Here is a 20,892-nt window from a genome sequence, read left to right as displayed (position 1 = left end):
CCTCAATGGCAAAAGTGATCAGTGTTAGGAGAAGAATCTTTAACTTGCCCACTTTAGATGATTGCAAATCCTGAGGAAAACTGATCACGGAGGATAAATTCTGCATACAACAAAAATTTTTTACTGCCTACTAGTGACAGGGACTTAGGTAGGCATTGGTCCCTATTCCAATGGCCTTCTGAATGTACACTCTAGTAAGACAGATAAACCCAGAGTCAAATGGGAGCACCTAGTTTTCGTTTCATGCTTCCAGTATAGGATGGAGAAGAATTGAGATGACATAATTAGATTTTCCACCAAGATCTTTGTTGAGGACTGGGATTTAATCAAAGAATAATGAAAACATCCACAAAATTATATTCACTAATTGTATATCCAATTGAACTGTATGTTTTAACTTTATATTCATTACATGAAGCCAGCAAGGTGGGTATTAACATCTTTATGGATAATTAAACTCAGAGAAGTAAAATGGCTTTCCCAGGGGCACATGCAGAACCATTCTTCCACTTGGAATTTCTAGAACTCTGAGGCTTATGCTATTCCCACCACACCATGCTGCCCCTTCTTTGGAGCTGCCCTGTGTGTGCATTCAGATGGACTCATTCATGCAGGGATAATGTGTATAGGCTTTCCCAGGTTGATCTGTATTTGGGAAGGCTCTGGAGCGCTCAGTACTTAATTTAAAGGACTTTCTGTCTGATGACACAATATCATGGAATAATAAGGAGATGTTTAAAATATTTCAAGAATATTTTAAATCAAGTGCTATCTTTTCCTGTCCTTTAAATCAAGTGCTACAGTGATTCCTATTCCTCTGGTCCTGATGTGACTTAAAATGTAGCACAAAGGAAAAAGAAAAAAATGCCTTTTGCACTTGTAGGCTTGTGAACTTTGGTGTCTGAAAGTGAGTGTGAGGTTATGGTGACAATAATTGGGGATGTGGAGTAGTATTTCTGCACTTTCTGTGATCGTAAAGACAAGATCATTCTACTCAGAAGCAGCCCCATGGTAAATCTCTTGATCATCCGCGGGGCTCAGTTTGAGCGATGTGGTGGGAATAAACATTTTTCTGAGAGTGTGTGGATTAGTTTCTCAGGGATGGGGTACCAAAGTATCACAAACTGTGTGGCCTAAAATAACAGAAATTTATTGTGTCACAGTTCTGGAGGCTAGAATCTGAAATCAAAGTGTTGGCAGGACCTTACTCCCTCTGCAACCTACAAGAGAGTCTCTTCTTGCCTCTTTCTAGCTTCTGGAAAAAGTTTCTGGTGTTTGCCAGCAATCTTTGACATTCCTTAGCTTGCAGCTGAGTAACTTCAGTCTCTGTCTCCATCTTCCCGTGGCATTCTTCCTTTGTATCCCTGTGTCTTCACATGACTGTCTTCTTATAAGGACACTAAACTGGTTAGGGACCCACCCTGTTCTAGTATAACCTCAACCAATTCTATCTGTAATCACCCTATTGCCAAATAAGGTCATATTCTGAGGTACCAGCAGGTTGAAACTTCAACATGTCTTTTTTGGGGAGACACATTTCATGCCATAACTATGTGTTAAGTAAAAAGCACATTGTAGTACTAACTCTGTCACTAACTAGCTATGCAACTAGCATTGACATCTCCCTGGACTTTAGTTTCTCATCTATAAAATGTAGGCATTAAAATATTTGACTTCTAAGGACCTATTCTATTAGTTGATAATGGGAACATGGCCTCTGGTCATGTACCTCTGGCCCATGGACATTTCTATTAGGACAGGATATGGCTCCCCAGGCTTGGCATGGTGAAATTCCCTTCCTATCTTTGATCCTGATCTCCTTCTTCAGTCAGTTGCTAGGCTTTGGGAATACTCAGGATCTGATATTCTATTAATTTTGCTTCTATGCAGAGCTTTCTGGCTCTGCAGCATGCCATGATGTAACAAAGAAAATGGTGTAAGGAAGAAGAGTCAGGTATATAACCAAGATCCTATAGAGATAAAGGGAAAAACAAAGAAAATGACCAATGCTCCAATAGGTTAACAGTGATAGACTGCAACTCAACTGCTGGCTGAAGGAATCAAGTAAAGTTATGGTCTAGGTATTAAATGCAGACTATATCATGTGACCATGTTTTTCCAGTGGCTTATTTCAAAACAGTGAAACAGATGTGTTTATGACCAATCATCTAAATAGCATGTTCAGAGCTAATTAAGGTCATACATGAAATTGCCAGTGGCCTTAGTTCAATATAGATCATTTCCTTTAGAAGTGTTATGATTTTTTTCCTCAACATCTGGTATTCCCTGTCTGGATCAATGCATCCTACCTGCCCACAGTGACCATCCAGTCCCTTCTATGGTCACAGTCACTTCTTCTGCTTATGAGCGGTCACTCAGAAGGGATGTTAGGGGCTCTCTTTCTGCTCTCTAGTTAATTACTGCGTTATGCATCTGAGCTTAAGAGTAATAACATGTGAGGTGTCACCATCAACACTGTCACTCAAGAGAGGGACCCAGTCCGAACAGGTTTCTGGTGGCCAGAGCTTCTCTGTTTCCCTGGGTCTCATGCCTGGGATTGAACCCAGCCCTATACCCTGGCCAGCTGACTGTTAATAAAATACCTGAATACAAATGAACAGGAAATAGTGGCTTTTTCGTTTGCCAGCAATATCTTGTTAGAAGGCTTCCTGTAGAAGGAATGTTATAGTCATAGATGTGAGACAGGAGAATGGTGACATGCATATCACATATTTGCCAACTTGCTAATTTAGATGGAAAGAGGAGATAGTCTCATTGTATTCTGTGCTGGTCAGACCACATCTGGACGCTGTGTCTTCTAGTGTTATTGATAAAACAGAGATGGGGAATCAGAATATTGAATCATCAGAAAATTATTGCCTATCAAAAATGATTATGGGGGATATTTAAACTGAAGAAGGAAAGACTGAAGGGAAGCAAGGAAACAATGCTTGGAGTCACGAAGACAAAAGCAGATTTGTGCTACGTAGCTTTAGAAATGGAATGTTCTGATGCAGCCACTTTAATGCCATTACATTTTCTTCAGCTGTCACTTTTCATGAGTCCATTCTAATTTTGCATGAATTAAACTGTCTAACTGAGAAGGATTTTTAAGTGACCAATTTTCTGAGCCCATATTTTTATTGTCTTCAAATTTCCTTTAATTTGGCACATTTATTTTCAAAACCTGGCTTAGGTTTCTCTTTTATACTTGTTTTCGTGAATTTAAATTGTTAGGAAATTTCCTTGTTATCATGATACAATTAAAAAATCAATAGAATTCTAGTGTGTTAGTGACCAGTGTGCTTTTATTTCCACAAATAATTATGTATTTGAAATATATGATTCCACAAATTGTAAAGAGCATTCAACAGCAAGTATTCATCATTTTTTAAAAAAAAGTTTTATTGAGATATAGTACATACACCATAAAATTTACCCATTTAAATTGTAAATTTCAAGGGTTTTTAATATTTTCACAGTACAGCACCTTAGTATTCACAGTACATATCATACTATATTCACATTAGTCAACTTTCATCACAATCTAAACTTTAGAGCATTTTATTAACTCCAGAAGGAACCTTCTGACCACTAGCACTCACTCCCAATTTCTCCCAAAGCCCCCAGCCCTTGACAACTGCTAATCTACTGCCTGTCTCTATAGATTTTCATATTCTAAATACTACATGTAAATGGAACATACACTATGTGGTCTTTTATGACAGGCTTCCTTCATTTAACAAAATGATTTAAAGATTTATCACGTTGTAGCATGTATCAATTATTTCATTCCTTCTTATTGCTGAATAATATTTCATTGCATGGATGCATTGTATTTTATTTATCCATCATCAGGTGATGGGAATTTGGGTTGTTTTCACATTTTTTTAAATTTACATCCAAATTAGGTATCAAACTAGTGCAACAATGATTTCATGAGTAGATTCCTTAATGCCCCTTACCCATTTAGCCCATCCTCCCTCCCTCACCCCCTCCAATAACCCTGTTTGTTCTCCATATTTATGAGTCTCTTATGCTTTGTCCCCCTCACTGTTTTTTATATTATTTTTGTTTCCCTCCCCTTATGTTCATCTGTTTTGTCTCTTAAAGTACTCATATGAGTGAAGTCATATGATTTTTGTCTTTCTCTGACTGACTAATTTCGCTTAACATAATACCCTCCAGTTCCATCCACGTAGTTGCAAATGGCAAGATTTCATTCTTTTGATTGCTGAGTAATACTCAATTGTGTGTGTGTGTGTGTGTGTATTATATATAATATATTATATTATATATATATATAATATATATACCACATTTTCTTTATCTATTCATCCATCGATGGACATTTTGGGCTTTTCCATACTTTGGCTATTGTTGATAGTGCTGCTATAAACATGGGGGTGCATGGGTCCCTTCGAAACAGCACACCTGTATCCCGTGGATAAACACCTACTAGTGCAATTGCTGGGTCATAGGGTAGTTCTATTTTTAGTTTTTTGAGAAACCTCCATACTGTTTTCCAGAGTGGCTGCACCAGCTTGCATTCCCACCAACAATGCAAAAGAGATCCTCTTTCTCCGCATCCTTGCCAACATCTGTTGTTGCCTGAGTTGTTAATGTTAGCCATTCTGACAGGTGTAAGGTGGTATCTCATGGTGGTTTTGATTTGTATTTCCCTGATGATGAGTGATGTTGAGCATTTTTTCATGTGTCGGTTGGCCATCTGGATGTCTTCTTTGGAGAAGTGTCTATTCATGTCTTTTGCCCATTTCCTCACTGGGTTATTTGTTTTTTGGGGGTCGATTTTGATAAGTTCTTATAGATTCAGGATACTAATCCTTTATCTGATATGTCGTTTGCAAATATATTCTCCCATTCTGTCGGTTGCCTTGTAGTTTTGCTGATTGTTTCCTTCGCTGTGCAGAAGCTTTTTATTTTGATGAGATCTCAGTAGTTCATTTTTGCTTTTGTTTCCCTTGCCTCTGGAGATGTGTTGAGTAAGAAGTTGCTGTGGCCAAGATCAAAGAGGTTTTTGCCTGCTTTCTTTTCGAGGATTTTGATGGCTTCCTGCCTTACATTGAGGTCTTTCATCCATTTTGAGTTTATTTTTGTATATCGTGTAAGAAAGTGGTCCAAGTTCATTCTTCTGCATGTCGCTGTCCAGTTTTCCCAGCACCACTTGCTGACGAGACTGTCTTTATTCCATTGGATATTCTTTCCTGCTTTGTCAAAGATTAGTTGGCCATATGTTTGTGGGTCCATTTCTGGGTTCTCTATTCTGTTCCATTGATCTGAGCGCCTGTTCTTGTTCCAGTACCATATTGTCTTGATGATTACAGTTTTGAAGTGTAACTTGAAGTCCAAGATTGTGATGGCTCCTGCTTTGGTTTTCTTTTTCAAGATTGCTTTGGCTATTCAGGGTTTTCTTGGTTCCATAAAAATTTTAGGACTGTCTGTTCTAGCTCTGTGAAGAATGCTGGTGTTATTTTCATTAGGGATTGCATTGAGTATGTAGATTGCTTTGGGTAGTATTGACATTTTAACAATATTTGTTCTTCCTATCCAGGAGCATGGCATCTTTTTCCGTTTTTTTGTGTCTTCTTCAGTTTCTTTCATGAGCTTTCTATAGTTTTAAGTATATAGACTTTTCACCTCTTTGGTTAGATTTATCCCTAGGTATTTTATGGTTTTTGGTGCAATTGTAAATGGGATCGATTCCTTGATTTCTCTTTCTGTCGCTTCATTGTTGGTGTATATGAATGCAACCTATATCTGTGTGTTGATTTTATATCCTGCAACTTTGCTGAATTCATGAATCAGTTCTAGCAGTTTTTGGTAGAATCTTTTGGGTTTTCCACGTAGAGTATCATGTCATCTTCGAAGAGTGAAAGTTTGATCTCCTGCTGACAAATTTGGATGCCTTTTATTTCTTTGTGTTGCCTGATTGCAGAGGCTAAGACTTCTAATACTATGTTGAAGAACGGTGGCAAGAGTGGACATCCCTGTCTTGTTCCTGACCTTAGGGGGAAAGCTCTCAGTTTTTCCCCATTGAGGATGATATTAGGGTTGGGTCGTTCATATATGGCTTTTCTGATCTCGAGGTATGATCCTTCTATCCCTACTTTCTTGAGGGTTTTATCAAGAAAGAATACTGTATTTTGTCAAATGCTTTCTCTGCATCTATTGAGAGGATCATGTGGTTCTTGTCCTTTCTTTTATTGATGTGATGAATCACATTGATTGTTTTGCAGATATTGAACCAGCCCTGCATCCCAGGCATAAATCCCACTTGGTTGTGGTGAATAATTTTTTTAATGTAATGTTGGAGCTGGTTGGCTAATATCTTGTTGAGGATTTTCACATCCATGTTCATCAGGGAAATTGGTCTATAGTTCTCCTTTTTAGTGGGGTCTCTGGTTTTGGAATCAAAGTAATGCTGGCTTCATAGAAAGAGTTTGGAAGTTTTCCTTCCATTTCTATTTTTTGGAACAACTTCAAGAGAATAGGTGTTCACTCTTCCTTAAATGTTTGGTAGAATTCCCCTGGAAAGCCATTTGGCCCTGGACTCTTGTTTTTTTGGGAGATTTTTGATTACTAATTTGATTTCTTCATTGGTTATGGGTGTGTTCAAATTTTCTATTTCTTCCTGTTTCAGTTTTGGTAGTGTATATGTTTCTAGGAATTTGTCCATTTCTTCCAGATTGCCCATTTTATTGGCATATAATTGCTCACAATATTCTCTTATTATTGTTTTTATTTCTTCTGTGTTGGTTTTGATGTCTCCTCTTTCATTCTTGATTTTATTTATTTGGGTCCTTTCCTTTTTCTTTTTGATCAAACTGGCTAGTGGTCTATCAATTTTATTAATTCTTTCAAAGAACCAGCTTCTGGTTTCATTGATCTGTTCTACTGTGTGGGTTTTTTTTTTTTTTTTTTTTTTTTGCTTTCGATAACTTTAATTTCTGCTCTAATCTTATTATTTCCTGTATTCTGCTGTTTTTGGGTTTTATTTGATGTTCCTTTTCCAGCTCTTTAAGGTGTAAGGTTAGGTTGTGTATCTGAGATCTCTCTTCCTTCTTTAAGAAGGCCTGAATTGCTATATACTGTTCTCTTATAAATAAAAAAGAGAAATGGAAAAAAAGGAAATCTTTTGAAAATTTGAAAAAATGAATACACTGAAGGAGACTAAAATAAAATGATAGAAATAAAATAGAATTTGAAAAAATGTACACAAAAGTAAAAAATACAGTAAAAAAATTTAAAGAAAAATAGTTTTAATAAAAACTGAAAATAAAAATGAATTTTTTTCTCCTTCAAGAAAAAGCAAAGAAATGAAAAAGAGAAAAAAGAAAAAAAAAAAAAAAGAAAGAAAATTGAATAGATGAACCTGCTAACAGACTGAAATACAACTGAAATTACTTTATTTTCCCCTAGAAGTCAGACTATGAAGCACATTATAGTCCATAAACTAAGCAGACAGTGAGACTTGTGTTCTTGAAGAGCAAGGTTGGCCCAGTTGGGCGGGGCTTAGTGTAATGGTTCTCTTCTCCACTAGATGGCACTGCTAGCCTACTGGGGTGGGTTGTGGCACTTATAGGTGCATATGCGTATGCACAGGAGCAGTGAAAATGGTGTCACCCAGCTATCCAGTCTCTAGTATTGGATCTCTGTTCTCCCTGACCAGCAATTGTGCACCCATCCTTTGTATTCAGCTTTTGTCCCCTCCCTGCTTTTACACTGTCTGTGACCAAGTCCCAGGTAGTACCTCTCTCCCAAGTTTTGTCTCAGATGCGGCTGTTTTCCCCAGCCCCTTACTTCTGAGGGACTGCAGCTATGACCCTTTCCGCCCCTCTGCAGAGGGTCTCACTGAGCAATGGCTGAATGCTGGCTGCGCCCATGAATGTTCGTGGGACCACACTGCTGCCAAAGCCCAGAGGTTGCGGCCAGGTGCCAGCCCTCCCCAGAAAAAGTTTGTGAGATGGTGTAGCAGCAGTGTTTCAGGGATTATGGAAAATCACAACACACATGTGGCGCCAGGCTTCACCCTTAATGACCTTGTTCCAGCAGCAGTGAATGTAGCCATTCTCTGGGGTCTGCTGGGCCCAGGTTGCCTCCAAGCCTCTACCAAATGTCCTTCCAGCAGTGGAACCGCTTTTCCCCATGTGGCCTGGGAACCTCCTGGACTCCACTCTGTTCCTGGGGATTCACCTTTCCCACCAGAGCACCGCCAGGTATCAAGCTGCAGAGTTGCAGACTCTGCACTCCCCCTGTTTACAGTCTTAATGGAATTTAAACCCTCTTCTTTCTCCCTTTTTAGTTCAGTCCCTGTGGCTTTTTCCAATTTTCTACTTTCTCTCCAGCTGCTTTTGGGGAGGGGTGCTTTTCCCATATTCTTCCCACTGTCTCTGTCCTCTCTCCACATGCAAAAGCACCTCCCTGTCTCCATGGCTTCTCTCTCCCCAAGTTCACCTCTCCACGCTGTGTACCTGCTGAATTCTGTGGTTCAGGTCATGCAGGTTGTTGTGTTAATCCTCAGATTAGTTTTCTAGGTGTGCAGGATGGTTTAGTGTTGGTCTGGCTGTATTTCATGGACGTGAAATACACAAAAAACTTCCATGCTATTCACCATCATGGCTCCCTAGCCACAAAGCGGTTGTTTTCACTTTTTAGCTGTTATGAACAATGCAGTTGTGAACACTGAGGTCTAATTTTTTGTGTGGCTGAATGTTTTCATTTCTCTTGGGTATATGTGTAGTGGTGGAATCACTGTTTCCTAGGGAAACTGTATATTTAACACATGGAGAAACTGTCAAATTGTTTTCCAAAGTAGCTACACCATCTTACAATTCAGCAGCAATGTATCAGGGCTCTAATTTCTCTAATCTTCATGTATGCTTGTTGTTTTTTATCTTTTGGACTATAGCCATTCTAATGGGTTTTCATTAGCATTGTTTTCATTAGCATTTCCCTAATGACTAGTGCTGTTTAGCTTTTTTTTTTTTAATGCCTACTGGCCATTTTGAAAAGCTCTGTTCAGAGCTTTTGCCCATTTTTAAATTAGGTTTTCTGTTTGCTATTGAGTTGTAAGTGTTCTTTATATTTTTTGGACATAAGTCCCTTGTAAGACATAGGTTTTGCAAATATTTTCTCTCATTCTGTGGGTTGTCTTTTAACTTTCTTGGTTGTATTGTTTGCAGCACAAAAAGTTTTAAATTTTAAACAAATTTTATTAACTTTCTATTTTTTATGTTATTATTTTTGAAGTTTTTAATTTTAATTTCAGTATAGTTAACACACAGTTTCAGGTGTACAATGTAGTGATTCAACAATTCTGTAGATTACTTAGTGCTCAGTATGATAAATGTACTCTTAATCCTGATTACCTATCTCCCCCCTCTCACCCACCTCCCCTCTGGTAACCATCAGTTTGTTCTCTATAGTTAAGGGTCGAGGGGTGCCTGGGTGTCTCAGTTGGTTAAGCATCCAACTCTTGGTTTTGGTCCGGGTCATGATCTTATAGTTCATGAGTTCGAGCCCTGCATCTATTTCTTGGCTTTTCTCTCTCTCTTTTTTTTCTCTTGTTCATTTGTTTCTTAAATTCCATATATTAGTGAGATCATATAGTATCTATCTTTCTTTGACTTATTTCACTTAGCATTATACTCTCTAGATCCATCCATGTTGTTGCAAGTGGCAAGATTTCATTCTTTCTGTGGCTGAATAATATTCCATATATATATATACATGTTTATATATATGTATATATATATATATAAAATCTTCCTTCTCTATTCATCTTTTGATGGGTACTTGGGCTGCTTTCATACTTCAGCTATTGTAAATAATGCTGCAATAAACATAGGGGTGCTTGTATCCCTTTGATTTAGTGTTTTCATATTCTTTGGGTAAATACCCAGTACAGCAATTATTGGATCATAGGGTAGTTCTATTTTTAATTTTCTGGGGGAACTCCATACTGTTTTCTACAGTGGCTCTACTGTTTTGCATTCCCACCAACAATGCATGAGATAGAGTTCCTTTTTCTCCACATCCTCACCAACACTTATTTTTGATTTCAGCCATTTTGACAGGTGTGAGGTGATATCTTATAGTTTTGATTTGCACTTCCCTGATGATGAGTGATATTGAACATCTTTTCATATGTCTGTTGGCCATCTGTGTGTCTTTGAAGAGATGTCTGTTCATGTCTTCTGCCCATTTTTTACCTGGATTATTTGTTTTTGGGGTATTGAGTTGTATCAATTCTTTATATAATTTGGATACTACCCTTTATCAAATATGTCATTTGCAAATATCTACTTTCATTCAGTAGGTTGCCTTTTAGTTTTGTTGACTATTTCCTTCACTGTGCAGAAGCTATTTTGATGTAGTCCCAGTAGTTTATTTTTGCTTTTATTTCCCTTGCCTCAGGAGACATATCTAGAAAAATGTTGCTGTGGCCAATGTCAGAGATAATACTGCCTGCGCTCTCTTCTATGAGTTTTCTGGTTTTAGCCTTTAGGTCTTTATCCATTTTGAGTTTAGCTTTATGTTTATACTTTTGCATGTTGCTATCTAGTTTTCCCAACAGCATTTGTGGAAGAGACTATCTTTTTCCCACGGCATATCCTTGCCTCTTCTATTAGAGATTAATTGGCCATATAAATGTGGGTTTGTTTCTGGGTTCTTTATCCTGTTCCATTGATCTATATGTCTATTTTTGTGCCATGCCATACTATTTTGATTACTATAACCACAACTTTATCATATAAATTGAAATCTGGGATTGTGATATGATTTGTTCTTATTTTTCAAGATTGTTTAGGCTATTCAGGGTCTTTTTTGGTTTCATACAAATTTTAGGAATATTTATTCTAGTTCTGTTAAAAATGCCACTGGTATTTTGATAGGGATTGCCTTGAATCTGTAGATTGCCTTGCGTAGTATGGACATTTTTAACAATATTTGATTTTCTGACCATAATCATAGAATATCTTTCCATTTGCTTGTGTCATCTTCAGTTTTTTTCATCAATGTTTTATAGTTTTCAGAGTACAGTTCTTTCACCTTCTCGGTTAAGTTAATTCCTAGACATTTTATTATTTGGGGGGAAATTGTAAATGGGATTTCTCTCTTAATTTCTCTTTCTTGTTGCTTCATTATTAATATATAGAAATGCAATGGATATCTGCATGTTGATTTTGCATCCTGTGACCTTACTGAATTTATGAATCAGTTCTAGTAATTTTTTGGAGCCTTTGGGCTTTCTATATATATTATCATGTAATATGCAAATAGTGACAGTTTTACTTCTTCTTTATCAATATGAATGCCTTTTATTCCTTTTTGTTGTCTTATTGCTGTGGAAGGACTTCCAGTATTATGTTAACTAACAGTGGTGAGAGTAGACATCCTTGTCATTTTTCTTATCATAGAGGAAAAGTTCTCAACTTTTCACCATTGAGTATGATGTTAGCTGGGAGTTTTTCACGTATGACCTTTATTATGAAGAGGTATATTCCCTCTAAAGCTACTTTGTTGAGTGCTTTTTTTTTTTTTTTTTTTTTTATCATGAATGGATGTTGTACTTGGTCAAATGCTTTTTGTGTATCCATTGAAAAGATCATATGGTTCTTATCCTTTCTCTTATTGATGTGATATATCACATTTGCTGACTTGTGAATATTGAACTACTTTGTGTCCCAGGAATAAATCACACTTGATTGTGGTGAATGATTTTTTTAGTGTACTGTTGGATTTGGTTTGCTATTTTGTTGGGGATTTTTGCATTAAGTTAATCAGAGATATTGGCCTGTAGTTCTCTTTTTTTGTAGTGTCTTTATCTGGCTTTGCCATCAGAGTAATGGAGGCCTCATAGAATGAAATAGGAAGTTTTCTTTCTTCTTATATTTTTTGGATTAGTTTGAGAAGAATCTGTATTAACTCTTCTTTAAACGTTTGGTGAAATTCACCTGTGAAGCCATCTAGTCCTGGACTTTTATTTGTTGGAAGGTTTTTGATTAGTGATTCCATTTCATTACTGATAACTGGTGTGTTCAAATTTTTCATTTCTTTCTGATTCAATTTTGGAAGGTTATCTGTTTCTAGAAATTTATCCTTTTCTTCTAGGTTGTCCAATTTGTTGGCAGATAATTTTTCATAATATTCTCTTATAATTCTTTGTATTTCTGGTTGTTGTTTGTTATTTCTCCTCTTTCATTTCTGATTTTATTTATTTGAGTCTTTTTTTTTTTTTTTTTTGATGAGTCTGGCTAAAGGTTTATCAATTTTGTTGATGTTTTCACAGAACCAGCTCCTGGTTTCATTGATCTATTTTTTTTTTAAATTTCTATTTTGTTTATTTCTGTTCTGATCTTTATTATTTCCCCCCTTCTAGCTTTGGGTTTTGTTTGCTTCTTTTTCTAGCTCCTTTAGGTGTAAGGTTAGGTTGTTTATAAAAGTTTTAAATTCAGAGGTACCTGGGTTGCTCAGTTGGTTCAGTGTCCAACTCTTGATTTCAGCTTAGGTTATGATCCTGGGGTCATGGGATTGAGCCCTGCATCAGGCTCCATGCTGCCATCCTAATCCACCCAAGATTCTCTCTCTCCCTCCCTCTTCCCTTCTCCCTTGCTCATGCTCTCTCTCTCTCTTTCTCTCTCTAAAAAAAAAAGTTTTAAATTTTGGTGAAGTCTGATTGATTTATATGTTTCTATTGCCACTGTGCTTTGCCTAAGAAGCCAAGAAATTATGTGTAAGTCAAGATCACAAAGACTTACTCCTATGCTTTATCTTAAGAACTTAATAGATTTGGCTCTTACTTTTACAGTTGTGATCCATTTGAGTTAATGTTTGTGTATGATGAGAGGTAGGAATCCATTTTAATTTACTGACATGTGGATATTCAGTTGCCTCAAAAAAGTTGTCTCTTTTTGTGGAAAAGATTTTTCTTTCCCTATTGAATTGTCTTGGCTCCCTTATGAAAAATCATTTGACACAATTGTTTTTTATTTTTCTGTATTACCTTAAAATTTTCCTCATGTGTATACTGTTTTCATGATTTTGATATACTATTTTGTATTCTGTTTTTTTCCCCAATGTTTATTTGTTTTGAGAGAGAGTGAGGAAGCATGAGGGAAGGACAGAAAGAGAGGGAGAGAGAGAATTCCAAGCACGGTCCATGCTGTCAGCACAGAGCCCCACTTGGGGCTCGAACTCCCGAACCGTGAGATCATGACCTGAGGTGAGATCAAGAGTTGGATGTTTAACCAACTGAGCTACCCAGGCGCCCCTTTGTTCTGTTTTTTAATTTAACAAAACATCAAAATTTTCCAGATTTCTACAGAGAATTTAAATATGTATTCCATCATGTTGTGGTATTATATTTTACCAAACTATTTCAATATATTTGGATGCTTCGATTGCCACATTATATTGGAAAGAAAATAAATAGAAGTTTGGTTGGTTGAGTTGGGAAGAAATATTTTGAAGATCAGCACCTTTTGACTCAAATATACAGGAAAAATATTTTCTTTCATCAAAATAATATTTTCTTCCATCACTATATTTTAAAAAATTAAGGTAGCAGTGTGAAAATATCAAATCATATTAAGGAACGAGATATGAAAATCTCAAATGCTAAGCATTTTGACAAAGATAGTTAATTCACATTGAGGAAGTTTCTTACAAGTTTCTTTTTTTTTCTTCCAAGTTTTCATTTAAATTCCAGTTATAGGTTTCTTTGTGAAGAGTAACACAAAGTTTGAAGAAGAAATTAAATAACAATGAGTGCTTTCCTTTGGGGAACATTACAGGTTGGGTTAGAAGTTCTGTGAAAAATAAAAATGGCAAACAAGAAATTCCAAATTGATAATACTGGTGTCATGTTTCAGGTGATGAAAATAAATTGCCACCTTTGATACTGAGAAGAGAAGCATCAAATTACTGCAAATTAACATCATTTTTATTTTTATTTCTACAATTTAAAAAACAAAGCATGAGTTAGAGTTTTTGATATCTGTTCCCCCTAGGGGCTCTCATCAAGAAGTGGAAAGGGTTTTTGTTTTTTTTTTTCCTTGAACATTCTCTAGAAAGCTGGTAATAAGGCACTGGGTCCAGGAAAGGTGAGATTAGCAGATGTCTTTCATTTTACCTTCATATCAGTGAACCAATGCACTACATTGAAAGAATTGAAAACATCAAGACCATAATTGATGGGCCATTGATAGCCAATTTAGAAGAGTGATTTTGAATTGACATCAGCTCCATGCCATCTACTACAGATTATAAAATGTTATCAGATAACCTTTGACAACACTAACTGTTAGTTGCAGATAAAACATCCTGAAACATTTTAGGATGTTTTATCTGCAGTGAGAAAGAAAAAGTGCTGGCAGTTGGGTTAGATGAACATAAATGTGCACATTTTGGAATGGAATTGCTCTGTATTATTATCTAATTTGGTATCTAAATTATCATGGTCAGGTAAAAGAAGAAATTCAGTTATGGGGAGAAAATGGTTGCAATATGGGTTTGAAAATCTCTCTATCTCTACCATCTCCATCTCTATTTAATGCTTTATCTCTATTTCACTTCATGAGAAGTGAAGCTTGAAGTTGTCCTAGATCTTATTTGAGATGCCGGCGGGGAGACGGGAGCCCCACAGAAGGAGCTGGAGATGGACTCCTAGATTTGTAGGGGGTTACAGAAACATGAACAGAGGAGGGTGTATGATCCCCATCAAGGGGAGTACAGAAGTGGAAGAATTTCTGAAGAACCCATAAAAGAAAGAGTAGACTATAGACACCTGTCAGGTCCAGAAACACAAAGGAAACTTTCGACAATATTGGTTAGGTAAGAAATCTCCTTTTTCTGGGAAATCAGGACTTCTGGAAGGCCCAGGATGGATGATTCATTTCTGAGCAGTTTGACAGTTATAGGATCCAGCTCAAAGATGGCTTTTCCATTCACATATCTGGTGCCTTGGTGCTCCTTGCCTCTTTTTTCATATAGTATCTCAGCCTCCAGAACCTTTTGCATGTGGCCTGGCCTGCTTACATCCAGTGGTTTCAGGATAGCAGCTTGGGATTCCAGAACACCCTTGTAGAAGCTGGTTGTCTTCCTGCAGGCTGAGCCTGAAACCAGAGTCACATCATCCCTCATGCTCCCTATTGGTGAAAGCAGCCAGAGTCCAGTGTAGATACAAGGAGAGGGAAGATAGAATCCACTTGTCTATGGAAGGAGAATCAAAGGCTTTGCAGCATTCTTTCATCCTTCATATAGCACGGTCTTCACTTTTTCAGTTTCTGGAGCCTTCTGAGAATCTAATAAAGGTTATGGGAAAATGTACTCTCACTGCGTTGCGTATGCAGTTTTGATGGAAACACTCTGAAGACTTGAATGTCTGAAATAAAGCTGCTTGATGAGTGGAATTATAGAAATAGCATTATAATCATTAGCTCGATGTCAGGTCCATTGGTGTGTTCACTAAATCCCTATCTCCTTGGCCCCTTTCCTTCTTGCTTAAGCATCCTTGGTTTCCCTCTCCCCCCACCCTTAACCTTCTCTTCCATTCCCCTTGAGGTTTGTCTCTGAAAGACTCTTGGTTGTAGTTCAGCAGTTCTAATTTCACAAGGATCATTTCTCTCAGGGTAGTAATAAACCTATGAAGTATGACTGGGTCAATATTTCTCCAAATGAGTTCTTTTGTCCATAATTTATACTCAGCAGCTGACATTCTGTGACTAGAAAGACAGAAAGGAAATAATCTCCTGGGATAGTATTTTAACTGACAACTGACTTCCTTCTCCTACCCAAACTATCTACCAGGATTTTGTTTTTTTATCAGCCACAGTAAATATAAAGGTTATTTCTCAATTTTGTTCTGTAAACATATGATTGCCGCATCCTGTAGGAATTGAAATTAGGCATCCCAGGCTTGGGAATTTTTTTTAGAAAACAATAAAAGGCTTCTCGGGCTTTGTCTTTTTATGAGGATGCTTTGTATCCTGCTCACATGCCTTGTAATGTAATCTCAAGACACAGCTGTTGTTTCAGAGAGTTCATTCATGTCAGCAGCAATTAAAAAGTCCTTTGTTTTCCAAACATGCTTCCCTGGCTTGCCTTGAAGTGCTTTGCAAACAATGATTCCTGCAGCTTGAGGAAAGGGAGTTTTATTGTGTGTGGCAGAAAGGGTGTGCCACGTTCATTTTCAGTCTTGTTCCATGATTTACAGCAGGTACACCTGTGCATCTTCCTGACAATGAAGTTTTAAATATAGAAAACCCTCAGTCATCACTTTGCCACTTTAAGATATGACCTCTTGTAGCAATGAGTTAGAGCATGCTTAGTAGATGGGATGAAAATCAAGCCATGGTCTTGGAATTGCTATGTTACTCTGTTTTTCTTTTTTCCTTTCTTTCTTTTATATATGTGTGTGTGTGTGTGTGTGTGTGTGTGTGTGTGTGTGTGTATGACACACATATATATATATATATATATGAGTGGATTCATCCTTGGGATTTGAGCCTTAATAGCCTGTTTTTTTCTTCTTAGGTGAGGTGTGCACTCCAGGAGAATATCTCAAGGGTTCTCTGTGTATGCTTTCTGTTTCACGTTATAGTGAAACACACGTTGTGTTCTCCATTGGAGAACAATGGAAGGAGAGACATGTGATAGAAGTTCAGAACATTGAAAGGTAGATTCTTTTCCAGTCAGTCCCATTATCCTCTCTCAAGAGTAAATGAGTTTATTCCTTTGAGAGGATTGGAGAAAGTATGCATATCATTATCTTATCTAACTCTTCCATCTGTGGAGTGGGGACTCTTATGTATTAGGATAGATGCCTGCTATGAACATTAGAAATATTAGTATCATTGATACATCTGAATATCTTTCGGATTGCTACACATGTACTATTTCTCAGTTTGTGTGTGTGTGTGTGTGTGTGTGTGTGTGTGTGTGCATGTGTGTGTGTGTGTGTGCATGTGTGTGTGTGTGTGTGTGTGTATGTGTTAAGGTGGTGGTGTTGGTGGTTAGGGAGGTAATCATGTAACAAATCCTATCTGTTGAGTTTCTAGACTTCTTTTTGCTTTGGGGAGGGGAGAGTAGGGATGGCTGGGTAGAAGAGAACTAAGAGAACTGCTAATTGATAAAAAGCTAAAGCCACATTGTTGCACAGCCAAGGGATTTATTGCCCCTTCACTTTTTAAATAGAATGAGCCTCCGGCATCTAAAATGATATATTAGTTTACCTACTTAACAATGAGTTTTATATTGCAAATATCAAAAACCACTATAGACTCCATAGTCTGGGGGAACACATAAAGGTAAAACAGGACAAAATATTTCCAATTCAAATTCCATAAGTCTACAGATTCTATAAAGTCTGATGACATTAGAGTAAAAAGCGTCAGACATATATTAGAGTGGATTTTTAAAAAGTGAAGTTTTAAATGTCTTGCAAGCCAGTTGGTGCACATACATCTTGGCTTCATTACAGCCATATGATTTACACGCTCAGACTTCCCTTAGCTGGAAGGCTGCCCCAGCAATAGCATACCCTTTCTCACCATGTCTGGGGCTCCCGAGGAAAGGCAGCTGGAGCAGCACAAGGTGTGGTATCTTGGTCTGTCTCTATTACAAAACATTTTTCTTAGTCTGCCTTTATGAAAATAAAGATCAACATAATGCTGGTTTGTGGAGTTAGAGTCATCTCAAGTCACTAGTGAAACCTTACTTTTCATAAAAAGGGGAAGCAACGGCAGAGAGATTAAGTGATTGCCCAGGTGAGCCCAGGTCTTTTTATGATAGGAAAAGATAGGATAAAATAGGCAGAGAGGGAAAGGATAGGACCTGAGGTCTCTGTGTGGGGAAAAAACACATATTTTGGAACAATGCTGGCTATTGGCCTGGAAGGGACCCTCAAGGAGCTCTTACAAACTATCAATTGAGTATATTACAACCGAGATCAAGAGGAGAGTAAGGAACAAGAAAGGAGGCTTTAGAAAAAATTTGAGATCTTAGTTACAGCCTTACCTACTATTCAGACCAGACTTCCCGAGGTCCTGGCACCAAGTGCCATTTATGTGGCCATTCAGGGCACTGGAAGCGACAATGTCTTCAGAAGGGACAACTGAAGTTGAAAGCCATAAACCATGCCCCTTTTGTGGAGACAATCACTAGAAATCGGAATGCCCTCAGTGACCTTAATCTGGGAGCGCTCAGATTACCAACATCCCTGAAAGGGCCTGGGGCTCTTTACGGTGGCTCTTCTAAACAACTATCTTTGGGAAACCCAGAGCCTCACCTCTGGTAACTCTGGATATAGAAGGAAAACCAGTTGATTTCCTTCTTGACACCTGAGTCACCGTTTCTGTTCTCCTTTCCACTCCAGGCCAACCATCCAAACACAACATGATGATTAGAGTCACTGGAAAACCCATGACCACGTTTTTCCTCAGCCACTGGGGTGTGTATGGGGAGACTTGATATTTCTCACGTTCTTTTTTGATAATGCCAGAGATCCACACTCTCTTGCTAGGAAGGGATATTATGATTGAATTAGGGACTCTAGTGCTACTAGCTTCAGGACAGAAAAACAATTGCCTAAATTTACAGTAATCTGCATATCAAAGATCAATCTTTCCTTGAGGTAAAATGAAATACTTATCATGGAGTTGTTATATTTATCATCCAAATAAGGATGGAAGAGGGAGAAAACAAAAACTATAGTTAATAAGTATATATAACCAGACATGTAGGGATTTTTTGGATGGCTACAATGCATCTTCCCTTCCTAATGGTGTGGCCTTCTCCCTAGGTAGCATTGCATTTGGAATATTAATGCTTGCTGGTCTAAAACTCTTTGTATGTCATTTGTAGAAGCCGTTGCACATGCCAGAGAAATAAGATATCCAAGAAAAATTCTGCTAGCCCAGATGTTCCCATTTTATCGACCTCTGGATTGACCTTTGAACCTGGCCTGACTGCCATTCCCCTTCCCCTGCTTTCAGCAGGAAGCAGTTAAGATCATTATCCTGGTTCCTAACAGGAGTTAGAAGTCATACGTTCAGAGGGGGGAGTATGATAGGAGAAGATAGGATTCAGTAGGCAGAGAGGGAAAGATTAGGACCTGAGATCCCTGGGTGGGGAAAAACACCTATTTTGGAACAATGCTGGGAGTGTCAGATGACAGCAAACCCCCTTAGGCATAAGGTTCCTCTTAAGAATGTAACAGATCCCACCTAAACTCCCCCTCAGGTTTCCCTCAGGAATATGACAAAAGACCTCAGTATGGCCATAGACCACCTCTCATACAATGAAAATGAGCCAATCAGGAATGCACAACCCAGCACCTAGAGCTATCAAGCCAATAAAGGCAGAACCTGAGGAACAAGGGGGAAAGGAAGGGGGAGGGCTGACCAGAACCTTATAAAACAAGGACTCTTGCCTATAGTCCTCAGGCATTCACTTTCGAATTCCCCTCTCTGTAAAGAGAGCTTTCCTACTATTCTTCCTTTCTGATCTTATACTCTAATAAGCTTTTGCCTGCTGCTCATTTTGTGTCCACCTCTTCATTCTTCAAAGCGTCTGAGGTGATGAATCCTAGGTATTGAGGTAAAAAAAAAATCCTGCAACATTTTGACTTAGTTTATCTTGAATATCAAATCAGAAAACTTGACGTGCCTATACTAGGTGCTGTAGACTGAGAGTTTTGTGTCCCCGCCCCAAGTTTATACCCTTAAACCTAACCCCCAATGTGATGGTCTTTGGAGGTGGGGCCCTTGGGGGTGATTAGCTCATGAGGGTGGAGGCTTCATGAATGGGATTAGTGTCCTCACATAAGAGACCCCAGAGAGCTTCCTTACCCCTTCTGCCATGTGAGGACACAGAAAAGATAGCCAGAAAAAAAGTGTATTCTCACCTGGCACTGAATCTGCCAGCACTTTGACCTTGGATTTTTAGCATCCAGAACGGTGAGAAATAAATGTTTGTGTTGTTTAAGCCACCCAGTTTGTGATAGTTTGTTATATTAATATATTTATTAGTGTAATGTATTTAGAATTGTGCAATCATCACCATATTTTAGAAGACTTCAGTATAGGCATACCTCGTGGTATTGTGCTGCACTTTGTTGAGCTTTGCAAATATATTAAAAACAATTTTTTTTTTTACTATGGAACACTTCATGAATTTGCATGTCATCCTTGCACAGGGGCCATGCTAATCTTCTCTGTATCGTTCCAATGAAAATTTTTTTTTAATGTTTACTTATTTTTTGAGAGAGACAGAAAGAGACAGACATAGTACAAGTGGGGGCCGAGAGACAAAGGGGAACACAGAATCTGAAGCAGGCTCCAGGCTCTAAGCTGTCAGCACAGAGCCTAACGCAGGGCTTGAACTCATGAGCCATGAGATCATGACCTGAGCTGAAGTCAGATGCTTAACTGACTGAACCACCCAGGCACCTGGATGTCATATTTTTTAAAATGTTTATTTATTTTGAGAGAGACAGCGTGAGTGGGGGAGGGGCAGAGAGAGAGGAAGAGAGAGAATCCTAGGCAGGCTCCATGCTGTCAGCACAGAGCCCTCCTTGGGGCTCAATCTCATGAACTGTGAGATAATGACCTGACCTGAAACCAAGAGTAAGACACTTATCCAACTGAGCCACCAAGGTGCTCCAATATCCTGTTTTTTTGCAAATGAAAGGTTTGTCGTGTCCCTGCATTGATTAAGTCTATTGGTGCCATTTTTCCAACAGCATTTTCTTCCTATCTCTGTCACAGTTTGGCAATTCATGTAATATTTCAAACTTTTTCATTACTATTGTATTTGTTATGGTGGTTTGTGATCAGGAATCTTTGATGTGACTATTATAGTTATTTGGGG

The 20,892-nt window shown here is 38.1% G+C and overlaps 1 pseudogene; it reads right to left on the bottom strand.

Annotated features, from left to right (window-relative positions):
- Positions 1 to 20,173: 20,173 nt before the first annotated feature.
- LOC122238212 lies at positions 20,174 to 20,267 on the bottom strand (annotated as a pseudogene).
- Between the last annotated feature and the right edge of the window lie 625 nt (positions 20,268 to 20,892).

This window comes from Panthera tigris, chromosome B1, assembly GCF_018350195.1.
Source record: "Panthera tigris isolate Pti1 chromosome B1, P.tigris_Pti1_mat1.1, whole genome shotgun sequence".
NCBI classification, from domain to species: Eukaryota; Metazoa; Chordata; class Mammalia; order Carnivora; family Felidae; genus Panthera; species Panthera tigris.
Note: the sequence above shows the minus strand (reverse complement) of the source record. Positions and strands in the feature narration are given on the sequence as shown.